At 43.7% G+C, this 11,983-nt stretch overlaps 2 long non-coding RNA genes across 2 annotated transcripts; one reads left to right on the top strand and one right to left on the bottom strand.

The window, feature by feature from the left end:
* Nucleotides 1-809: 809 nt before the first annotated feature.
* Nucleotides 810-1,790, bottom strand: LOC138579612 (uncharacterized). Its single transcript, XR_011304095.1, has 3 exons — nt 1,556-1,790; nt 1,367-1,442; nt 810-1,260 (listed from the first exon to the last, which is right to left on the bottom strand). It is a non-coding gene; the product is annotated as an uncharacterized lncRNA (long non-coding RNA).
* Nucleotides 1,791-3,824: 2,034 nt separating this feature from the next.
* Nucleotides 3,825-5,004, top strand: LOC138579611 (uncharacterized). Its single transcript, XR_011304094.1, has 3 exons — nt 3,825-4,258; nt 4,372-4,447; nt 4,554-5,004. It is a non-coding gene; the product is annotated as an uncharacterized lncRNA (long non-coding RNA).
* Nucleotides 5,005-11,983: the final 6,979 nt, after the last annotated feature.

The following is an 11,983-nucleotide window of genomic DNA, read 5'->3' as shown; positions in this document are numbered from 1 at the left end:
ACATTATGGTTACCAAATTTACACAGGAAATTATGGCGTGCCACGCTGGGATTACCCGATTTCGCTCCTATTGAAGCTATGAGTTAGGACTCATGGCTATGGAGATCTAAAAAAAAAAGAAAAATAGCCATCGGAATTCTTTTACTGAAGAGATTAATTGTAGAGGGAAATGACAAATAACTATATACTTCTATTTTAATAAGATATTGAAACATCATGTAACTCCGGTTGCTTTGAAATCCTGGTTAAATGATGTCTCTTATGCTATTGATTACAAAGTTATGTATCCCATTCATTTGGGAATTGTCATCAAAGAGATTTTAAAAAAGTCAGTCTGGGACAGACAATTTGAGAACACTTACCAGAAAAGGAGATATGGAAATGTTAAACAAGGGTTTATAACACGGGGGGTTGGTTGACTATACCTTGTATGCTTTATGCTGACAATTTAGTGTTATTTAACCACACCTATAGCAGAGTGAGGGGGATTTTTGAAGTATTTACTTCATATGCAGCTGAAAATGATGTATCCATCAATATGGAGAAATGAAAGTCATGTTGTTAACAGCCAGGAGAGTCAATCGACTTACTTTCTCCACAAGCCTAGTTAATCTGAACCATGTAGAGAATTATGCCTACCTGGGATTATAAATGAGTGCCAACAAGGACTATGTACTACATATATAGAGGGTTGGTATAATAATGGGTACTCCCAAATATTTTTTGTTAACGGGGGGACAAGTCTGTAGACAGGGAGGGTAAGGGAAATAAGAACAAGGTTACAGACTGACTACCCCTCTCTCTAAGGTCTAACGGCACACCTGGTAGAGGTGCTGCAGGGCTGGTGTGTCAATCCACAGCAGATACCTTGGGGAAGAGACAGTTTATAAACAGAGCCGTAGTAATTATAACAATAAATCTCTTTAATAGGTTCTATAAAAAGTTTGTTGTAGAAAAATATATATGTTCATAGGCTTTATCATATCTCACTCATACCATTCATATCGGTGCAAACATTCTGTGACAATTAGGTGCAAAAGTTAACAATTTCTTCAAACATATCAGTTGTTATAGATATGGGAAAACAATGAGAAAAAACACAATCGAATTTTCTATAGGTCGACATATGTTTCGGCCCCTTTTAATAGTCCCATCGTTGTCTGCGGTGGTCTACGTGGTTAATGTTGGGCCATCTTCAGGACAATGATGATTTAATACAAGCTTAACGTCTTCACCCTATTTCTGTATGACAAGCCAAATCTAAAACAATAAATAAAACAAAAAGTACAATATAGAACGGTCTGGTCTCTTGTGGATGGTCTCAAGGTAATGGCTCAACATCTAGGCCAAAAAAGGAAGCACCTACCAGTGGCCGAGAAAATAGTAGAAGACCACGGAGAAGAAATTTGGGGGTATCTTCAATATTCCCCTGATCTATGGCCCTAATAAAAGGAGAGTAGAAAAACAAAGGAAATTACTACCTTGTGTATAAATTGTAACACTAACTCGTTACTAGACATTGCATTGTAGAAGTGGCATCGCAGAGCAAACTCACTAGGGTCCCTTGAGCGGTGAGTGGCGCTCAAGAGGCTCCGTCATGGACCAGTTCCGATGTCGGGAGGCTTTTTTTCTTTTTTTCTTTTTTTCACCCTCGACCTCGTAGTGTCTATTCAAAAAAGAAAGAACAAACACGGGGGAATCAGTAAAAAGCCCTAGTGGAGACTGTTTTACGATGGCTCGCGTGATAGTGCGCTAAGCACGTCGTGATGAGTGCGATTCAATCTGGGAAAACTCAGCCCTATCGTTAGTGGTAGTGAAAACACAGTAACTGTGCGATCTTTTTAGTCAGAGACGCGGCTCACGCGTAGAATAGTACTCATTGCTAAATGAGTGACTGAAGGTGGGGCAGTAGTGTGGGCCGGGTGGTCATGATCGCTCCGTGGCGGAAATGGTCCGTAAATGGACGCTAAGAGCTCTCGAATCGCATCTAGACCCCACAGATATTCTAGTAACTCTAGATGTAGTGAGCTTATATACCAGCATCCCACAGGATGATTGTCTCAAGGTGATGGCCGGATATCTAGATAGACGCACAGATACCCTACTCCAAGTACCGACGGCATTCATTGTCGAATGCATCAGGTTAGCTCTCACAGAGAACTTCTTCCTATACAAAGACCGGTTTTTCAACCAACTCAAAGGCACAAGTATGGGAGCTACTTTTGCCCCTGACTTGGCGAATCTGTATATGGACCACTTAGAACAACAATCCATTTACAGCTCCAGCAATCCCTTTTTAAACCATATCAAAAACTGGCTACGATACATTGATGATATCTGTCTAATATGGAGTGGCACCTCAGAGCAACTTTCTTCGTTTCACCAGTGGCTGAATCTTCAGAATGTTCACATTCAGTTTACAATTCACACTGATCTAAATAAAATACCATTTCTAGATTTGGAAATTCAGAAAACTACAGGAGGCTCTATTGCAACAGCCCTGTATAGAAAACCAACGGACAGAAACACGTTGTTAAACTATACAAGCTTTCATCCCCTGAGCTTGAAAGAGGGTTTACCCTATGGCCAGTTTCTGCGCATTCGCAGAAACTGTACAGATGTACAAGAATACAAAATACACGCCAAAAGCCTTAAGTTAAGACTTAAAGAGAGAGGTTACCCTCACAAAACGATACAAAGAGCTTACAAACGCGTGTTACACACTAACCGCATGAATACACTAGCACCCACACCAAAACAGCAAGAGGACAAGATAACCTGCGTCAGTACTTTTAGTCCGATTAGTAATATATACAGAAAGATCATACGCAAACATTGGAAGATGATCCATACCGAGGATTTTACTCCCTCGATTCCTAGGTTTGCTTTCAAAAGACAACCAAATATTAAAGACCATTTGGTACACTCGTATCAACCTGCCATACCCAAAAAATTGACACAAACATCTTTGTGGGGCTTCCTGCCCCTAATTGGCCACCATCGATGCGGCCATTGCTCAGTGTGCGCTCAAACCACCACTTTTAAACAAATCACTTTATGTCACCACACTATCCAGTTGAAAGAGTTCACCAACTGCCTTACACCATGGGTGGTCTATGCCATTATATGTCCATGCGAGCTGGTATACATAGGTAAAACCAAACGACCAGTGCGCCAACGGATTAATGAGCATAAATCCTGCATTCGTAATGCAGTCGAAAATAAACCACTAGTAGCCCACTTTTCTAAAAAACAACACAAATGCACAGACTTTCGCTGGTGTGTCATCCAAGTTATAAAAACGTCTTGCCGCAATGGGAACAAAGACAAAATTCTGACCCAAGCGGAACAAAAATGGATTTATAATTTAAAAACAGTCCAAAATGGACTAAACATAGCTGTTGAATGGAGCGTTTTTCTTTAAATAGCCCAGGCATCATCGTATTCCTATTTGTTGTATGAGACTCCATGAATGTTGTCGAGTTTGTGCCGTAATATTTTCCTCAATCCACATGATGCGGTCAGATTTTAGTTTATATATACAAGAATCTGAGATTTAATGTGGCTGTCTCATCTCCTCCGTGACAGTTGCGAACATCGATCTTTCATTCATTTAAATCTCTGGCATCACTTTTTGCTTGCTAAAGAACCGCTGGATTTGGCAGCGTACTTACGACTCGCGTCCACCGCGTTCTTTGAGCCTCACGTGATCTTTTAAATATCTAGCCCCCCCCCCTTTTCGACTTCGTTTCATTCAGGAGCAAGCAGACGCCGCTCGAGTTACTATGCCGCATCGCTAAAACGTTCCAACAAGGTGAGGAACAGCGCTCTCTTCGAGAGCTCTTAGCGTCCATTTACGGACCATTTCCGCCACGGAGCGATCATGACCACCCGGCCCACACTACTGCCCCACCTTCAGTCACTCATTTAGCAATGAGTACTATTCTACGCGTGAGCCGCGTCTCTGACTAAAAAGATCGCACAGTTACTGTGTTTTCACTACCACTAACGATAGGGCTGAGTTTTCCCAGATTGAATCGCACTCATCACGACGTGCTTAGCGCACTATCACGCGAGCCATCGTAAAACAGTCTCCACTAGGGCTTTTTACTGATTCCCCCGTGTTTGTTCTTTCTTTTTTGAATAGACACTACGAGGTCGAGGGTGAAAAAAAGAAAAAAAGAAAAAAAGCCTCCCGACATCGGAACTGGTCCATGACGGAGCCTCTTGAGCGCCACTCACCGCTCAAGGGACCCTAGTGAGTTTGCTCTGCGATGCCACTTCTACAATGCAATGTCTAGTAACGAGTTAGTGTTACAATTTATACACAAGGTAGTAATTTCCTTTGTTTTTCTACTCTCCTTTTATTAGGGCCATAGATCAGGGGAATATTGAAGATACCCCCAAATTTCTTCTCCGTGGTCTTCTACTATTTTCTCGGCCACTGGTAGGTGCTTCCTTTTTTGGCCTAGATGTTGAGCCATTACCTTGAGACCATCCACAAGAGACCAGACCGTTCTATATTGTACTTTTTGTTTTATTTATTGTTTTAGATTTGGCTTGTCATACAGAAATAGGGTGAAGACGTTAAGCTTGTATTAAATCATCATTGTCCTGAAGATGGCCCAACATTAACCACGTAGACCACCGCAGACAACGATGGGACTATTAAAAGGGGCCGAAACATATGTCGACCTATAGAAAATTCGATTGTGTTTTTTCTCATTGTTTTCCCATATCTATAACAACTGATATGTTTGAAGAAATTGTTAACTTTTGCACCTAATTGTCACAGAATGTTTGCACCGATATGAATGGTATGAGTGAGATATGATAAAGCCTATGAACATATATATTTTTCTACAACAAACTTTTTATAGAACCTATTAAAGAGATTTATTGTTATAATTACTACGGCTCTGTTTATAAACTGTCTCTTCCCCAAGGTATCTGCTGTGGATTGACACACCAGCCCTGCAGCACCTCTACCAGGTGTGCCGTTAGACCTTAGAGAGAGGGGTAGTCAGTCTGTAACCTTGTTCTTATTCTACATATATAGAGGCCAACAAGATAAAGACGCGACGGCTGACCCATAGGATTGATACATTTGCAAAACACACAGCTTGCTACTCCACAGAGGGGATAATTACCAGTTGAGGACTGATGAGCAAAGTTATTGCCCCATGGTTTTGTATGGCCTAGATGCAATGTCAATGGGCGATTTAAACTAGTTGGACAAGTTGGAAGGTTAATTTTGGAGACGGGTGCTAAAACCTCCACCCTCGACCCCAGTGGAATATCTTAAACTGGAGTTGGGCTTAGTCTCCTTGAGGGGCAAATTGCTGGCAAGCCACTGCATCTAAAATCCAATTCTTATCCCAAATGTCAACTATTAGCGGTGGTGGGGGGGGGGGAGGAGGGCCCCATCCAGAATACAGAGGAGGTGAATTCAAATGTATTGATGATAATTTGTACGAGAACGTTAATTGGCACCCACATTTTGGTTGGGGCACAAACTTTGATACTTTGAAAGCCCTATTTAGGAGGAAAGTGGAGTGGCGGGATTGGGCAAATAACTATGCCCATCTATCGACTCTGCAAACCTACCAATAAGTATAAAATGTCACATGTACTTAAAACCGCAAACTTACCTGCGGCAGAGCTCAGGTCCGGCTGTGCGTAATCTATACTTGGACTGCACACAAATCAGCTCCCACTTTTTGTATTTAAGGGTGGATGCCTTAAGATACCACTGGTTTATAGGGTATGCCGTATTTGTAAAATACCATGTAAAATGGAAACAGCAAAGCATGTATTTACCGAATGTAAATCATTGGGATTAGTGTACATGTCCAGGTTCTGCACGTATTTGCCGAAGATGGACTATAAAAAGTTAGGCTTTTGGGGACTATCGGTTAATTCTCAGTCAGAGAGCTTACAAATAGCCCTATACTGGATGCTGCACCATAATGTAAAATCTTAATTGGTAGACAGTGAGGCACCTGTGTAAGGTTTTAGGGGTTAACGATTTAACATAATCTGCAGTATATTTGACATTGGTTTATGCACAGTACTGTTTTCATGTGTTTTTACTGGGTACGATGACATTTTCATATTGAAATAGTAGCCACAGTCTGAATGAATACAATGCTAACATTTTAATATAACCCCCCCCTTTATTAACCTTTTCAAGTTCTATAACCAGGGAAATGGAATATCTAATTGGACCCCCGACACTGGAATTGAACTGCACACGATTAATTTTCAACGATGAATTGCATTTTAAATTGTGTTTCAAGTTAATGTAGTAAATTAATGTAGTAAATGCAGTAAATGGATTAATACATTTTTGTTGATGTTTGTAAAGGTTCTTTAAGAATCAAATAAATAAAATAAATGAAAAATAAATACATTAAGGAAAATAATAGGATTACAAGATTTATTTTACTCCTAAATTTCGAACTACTTCCGACCTTTAGTAGGTTAGGTACCTGGAAGTGTATCCCTTTTGAAAACGGGCTGCGTCGACTGTAAAAAGGAAATTGCAGCATCTAGACACTTGCGGACATGCGTACATAAAGGGATATGATGGGAAGTTGCGTATACATTTTTCAGAGAGTGATCAAACGTGGTCTTATATTTATTATGGAGAGAACTACATTTTAAATTCTTATTTTTTTATATGGCAGGAAATTACTTTTAAGATCAATGAACTATAATACATTCCCTTGAATATGAATTGTTTTAGATTGGTATTTTGTCATTATAGTTTGACTGGTAATTGTGATATTTTATAAATTATGTTTTACTAGATGTATGATGTATAATGAAATCTATAATGTGAAATTGTATGTATTGCTCTGGAAATAGTTAAGACTATTACTTACTTTTTTTCTTTTGTGTAGTGTTTAATTGTTTAGTGTTTAAACGGTTCATATGTAACCAATAACACTTTAATAAAAACATCCTTTAAACAAAAGACTGCTGATAAGATTAGAAAGTTGGGTCAGAACTATCTGTACTTTGTTGCGGCAGGTTGGAAATGGAATACATTGTCCAACATAAAAACATTGGTCATCTATATTTATCAGCACATGGCCATGAAATCTTACGCCAATTATTTGAATTCTTCAACAGCTTACTATATCAAACTTCTTAATCAGATTTCTCTAGAAATAAATGGCCTAATCAGAGTATTGCAAGAACGGTTATCGGCACACAGATTACTGCGGTAGCTTACTACAGGGCATTGGTGCTGGTGATTTGAAGAAGCTTCAAGTACTGCAGAACAATGTAGTGCGCGCAGTGGTACAGTTGGCCAAGCATGATCATGTGTCTGGTTGCCACCAGGATTTCTTTCCAAGTGATGACCATAACACAGATGTTTATTTGGCTATAGTCCTGCTTATCTTTTGGAAAGTCTTGTTAGACTTCCAAATCGAAAGAATACTCCACTGAAATAATAGCAATCTCTTGATAGTGCCTAGTGTGATATCGTTGTTAGCCCCCGGGACACCTGTCGTAAGGCCTTACTCACCGTACATTCAATGAGACAATGGACACAGGACTTCACTCGTCTGGCACCCGGCGTGCCCTGCCAAGCCTGTGCACGCCTACTTTATTTTATACAACACACGACGGCGAACATTGCCGTCGCGCCACGTGATACCATCACATTCCTCCTTTTTGATAACAAAATTTAAACAGAGCTGTTAAGCAGGAGCTGCTGTCAACATGACAGACATACATGTAATAACACAACACCACATAGAAGGCCCAACGTGGGCAATACTGGGAAACTCAGATTTTTCAGATTTGGCCCATTATGTAGTCTTTGAAATGCACGGGACAATGCCAGCCTTGTCTGCGAGGGTATCGCTCCTCTGCCGCTGTCTCTCCTCTCACCTTCCTGGTCGCATGATGTAAGTTCTGGATCTCCGGCATCTTCTTCCGGAGGTTGTTCTCTGCCCGGGGTCCGGGCTGGGGAAACATCTCCTTGTTGGTCTTTCCGCTTCTCTCCCCCTCCAATCTTCTGAAAGAAACTGCCATGGATCAGAAAGGAACTGTGACAAGGAATTCCAGTCACCAGGGAGCCCTTTACTGGTGTCACTCCCATGGGAGAGGTTTCATAATTGAGGGACAACTTTCCTTCAGGATGGCAGTTTCTTACCAGGACAGGGTCACCCACCTCAATGTCCTGTGTTCTGAGACGACGTCTGATGTTTTCCCTCTGGTCATGCGCTAGTTGGTCCTCTGATGTAATCAATGATGCTTGGCAGTCGGCCTTCCGTCTCTGAAAGGAGTCCTCTTGGGCTTCTGTTAAAAAGTGCTTCGGCTGGAGTCACCGCTGTGGATTGGTTGGGGGCGGTTCGGTATTCTCTTAGGAATTTGTAAAGGGTCCTTTTCAGTTCGCCTCCCTGACCTTGAGTTATGCGGAACACTAAGCGTTCACATGAAGCGTTCAGCCTCCCCATTTGCCCTCGGCCATCCTGGTGCTACCTTCCTATGCGTAATACCACAGTCTTCCATGAACTCTGCAAAGTTCCCTCCTTGTAATGGCGGTCCATTATCGGAGCATATGATTCGTGGGAATCCATGTGTGGCAAACACCTTTTCCATCACTTGGGTGATCTGTTCGCAGGATGTCGATTCTACCAGCACCACCTCTGGGTACCTTGACCACTGGTTGATCATAACAAGAAAGTACATTCCGCTTCCTGTCGACCCTACGTCCACATGTACTGTGTCCCAGGCAGTGTCACTTCTGGTCATGGATTCGATACTTGGCTCCCTGTTGACTGGGGCTGTTGCCTGGCACCAGACACCTGCCGATGTGCTCATCTACCTTTGTCTCGGACCTGGGAACCAAACTTTGGGGCATAGCCTCATCTTTGTTTTCGCTGTGCCTTGTTGGCCACAGTCTGCCAGTTGCAACGCTCTCTCCAGTGCCCTCGGAACTACTATCTGGCAGCCACATAACAGCAATCCTTCTCCAATCACTGATAGTTAATGTAAGACTTGCCACAGCTGTTCAAGTTCCCGTTGAGTCGCCCGGCTTCTGCCTCTGCTACCTCTACCAGATTAAGGGCCAAGGGCATTGCTGCGCCCACCACTAAGCGAACATGCTCTTCACGGTCTACCATTGTTGTCTCTTCCAGTTCACTGCCACTCCTTGGGTTTCATGACAAGTAGTCTGCAGGATTGTGGGTTACTGGTCTGCAGTTCAGTATGACCCGACACTCCATCAGAGCCAGCATCCACCACTTTATCCTTGGGGGTGGTTTGGATGAGTATCCCGCCATGATGGGGATCAATGGCTTGTGATTGGTAATCATTCACAGGTTTTCCTAGAATGTAAATGTGGAAGTGCCGGCAACCCCATAAAACCGACAGCTCCTCCCTCTCATTCTATGAGTATCTTTGTTCCGTGGCAGTAATTGCCTTGCTGGCATAGGTGATAGGCTTCATTTGCCCCTGGGTATCTGGTGGGAGGAGTACTGACCGGACTGGTGTTCACAATAATTTCTGATTTCTTTCCTGGATCAAAGAAAGCCATTGTTTCTTACCCTGTGAGCGCTTTCTTGATGGTGTCGAAAGCCCTTTGTTCAGCTTCTGACCACGTCCAGGCGGTGTCTTTTCTGGTCAGGGTCCGGAGAGGTTCTGAGAGGGTTGCCAAATTAGGAATACATTTCCTGCAGTAAGTCACCATGCCTAGGAAACTCCTGACCTCAAATGTTCTCTGGAGGTTTTGCATCCGGGATATGTCTGACCTTTTGTGGATCCGGGGAGATGCCATTGGCATGAAAGAGAAGGACAGCATCAAATGTTTTGGTTTTGAGGAATTTGCACTTGCAGTGTTAGCCCTAGACTCCGAATTCTCTCCAGAGTCTTCTCCAGGCGAGCCATATGTTTGGTTTCGGATGTAGCATAGACCAAAATGTTGTCGCTCAAGTTTATCACACCTTCCAGGCCAGCCAGGGCTCCCCTGATGACATTTTGAAAAACCTCGGCTGCCGAAGAGACCCCAAACTCAGTCGTTTATATTGATAAAACCCATGATGAGTCGTGAAAGTCGTTATGTAGCGCAAGTCCGGGTGTAGTTCTAACTGGTGGCACCCGGACCACAGATCAAGTTTGGAGAATATTTTCTCTCCTTGTAATTCCCCCACCACATCATTTAGTGTGGGTGTAATGTGTCTCTCTCATTTAATAGCAAGGTTGGGCAGCCTCATATCAATGCAGATGCGGACAGATCTGGGTTATTTCGGTTTGGCAGCTAACACAATGGACGATAACTATGATCATGTCTAGGTCTACTAAGTTCAGTAGTTCCTTCTCCACTTGTTCCCTCAGAACAGTATGCGCCAATGTTTCAGTGCCACTGGGTGCACCGCTTCATTAATGTGTAGTTTAATGGACTCGCCCTTGAGTTTTGGTGCAGCTTAGGAGGGAGTGTGTGCTGCTATCTGTCACAAAAAAAGGTCACTCAGAGAGCTGTCTTCATGGGCCACCTGAGTTGCGAACGCACACCGGAGGGGCAGTGGTTGAGTCCCCCCAAACGAAAATATTTTTGCACGGGCCTTCATTAATGCTGGAGGCCCTGGGAGTGCCTCATAGTGGCGGGTTGCTAGCAAACACACAGATGCACCTGTGTCCACAAGCACCGAGTCATTGTTCCACATACAGCCACCGTGCACATGGGTTGTCTTTTCTTTTTGAAAGAGTCAATGCTCGAAATGAAAAATACCTCTTCCTGCTCTTCAGTGGTTTCTAGATTCTGCATCTCCTGTTCACCAACAGATACTTGTCTTTGTCGCCGAGGCATGTCATTGGTCATCCTGGTTGGCCCTCTGGGAATGGCGACTAGAGCGGCAGCCCGGCACATTCTTGCAAAATGTCCTGCTGCCCGCAACGCCCACACACTCCCCTTCGCCAGACAGTCACCTGCATGTGGGCGATAGTAGCCACATTTGGGGCATGGCTGCGGTGCCTCGGCTCTCCTTGGGGGCCATCTGTTTCTTGATGGGCTGACGTTCGATGGTCAACCAATCGCATAAGAGTCTTCCACTTTCAAAGACTTAACTGTGGCATCCATTTTGGTACAGCTGTACGCTAGTTCATAAAACCTCCCCCATCTCAAGAATGCGAGAAAGGGTCAGTCCTGGCTCACTGAGGACTTGCCTGCGTAGTTTTCTTGAACTGCAAACCCTCTTTGTTCTCACATTTGCACGTGCTCGCTTAGTGACGCAGCCTGCCATAAAAATCAATGGAGGGACTCCTCCTCCCTCTGCTTTTCGCTGCACATGACAAATCTTTTGAAGTCTTGATTTGCCAGCGGCATAAAATGTTCCTTAAGGCAGTCCTTTCGAGCCTGGTATGAGTTATTAGCGGGAACGAGGGATTTGAAAATACAATGCACCTCTGAACCAGCTGCCTAGATAAGGGGTTGCAACTTTGGCTTGGTCTGTCTCACCAGTTGCTCTGAAGTATATGTTGAGTTTTTCGACTCATAGTAGCCATTTTGGCCCCAGCTTCAAAGGAATATCTGAGGGGTCGAACTTGGGCATCGGGGCAAATGTGCCTTGCTGACGGGGTGTTCTTCTACCTTGTGGGGCCCCTGCGGCATCTTGGATGACATTGTCAGCGTTACTCATGTTGACAAATCACACAGGCACCTTTCACACTAGTAAATGCTGCAATCTGCGTCTTCTGGTAGACTGTCGTGGTGGCGCAACCGCACAGGCGCCCTCACAAGCGCTGCGGTGTACACTTTCAGGTGTGCCCCTTGAGTATGATGGTATTGCCCCAGTTTCCCACCTCAGGATACTAAATGGAGACTTCAGAGGAGAAGATCCTGTCTTCCTTAGGCCCACTGGCCACTTATGGCCCGTGTGGCCTACTCGTGAAATTCTAGCCTTTGGGGGGTCCAATAATTACCCTTGCAGTGCACGAGCACTCCACAGGTGGAGCCGCAACAGAAGGG

This window comes from Ambystoma mexicanum, chromosome 3p, assembly GCF_040938575.1.
Source record: "Ambystoma mexicanum isolate Mex_15411 chromosome 3p, UKY_AmexF1_1, whole genome shotgun sequence".
Classification (NCBI taxonomy): domain Eukaryota; kingdom Metazoa; phylum Chordata; class Amphibia; order Caudata; family Ambystomatidae; genus Ambystoma; species Ambystoma mexicanum.
The sequence above is the reverse complement of the archived record's forward strand: the minus strand, read 5'-3'. Positions and strand labels throughout refer to the sequence as shown.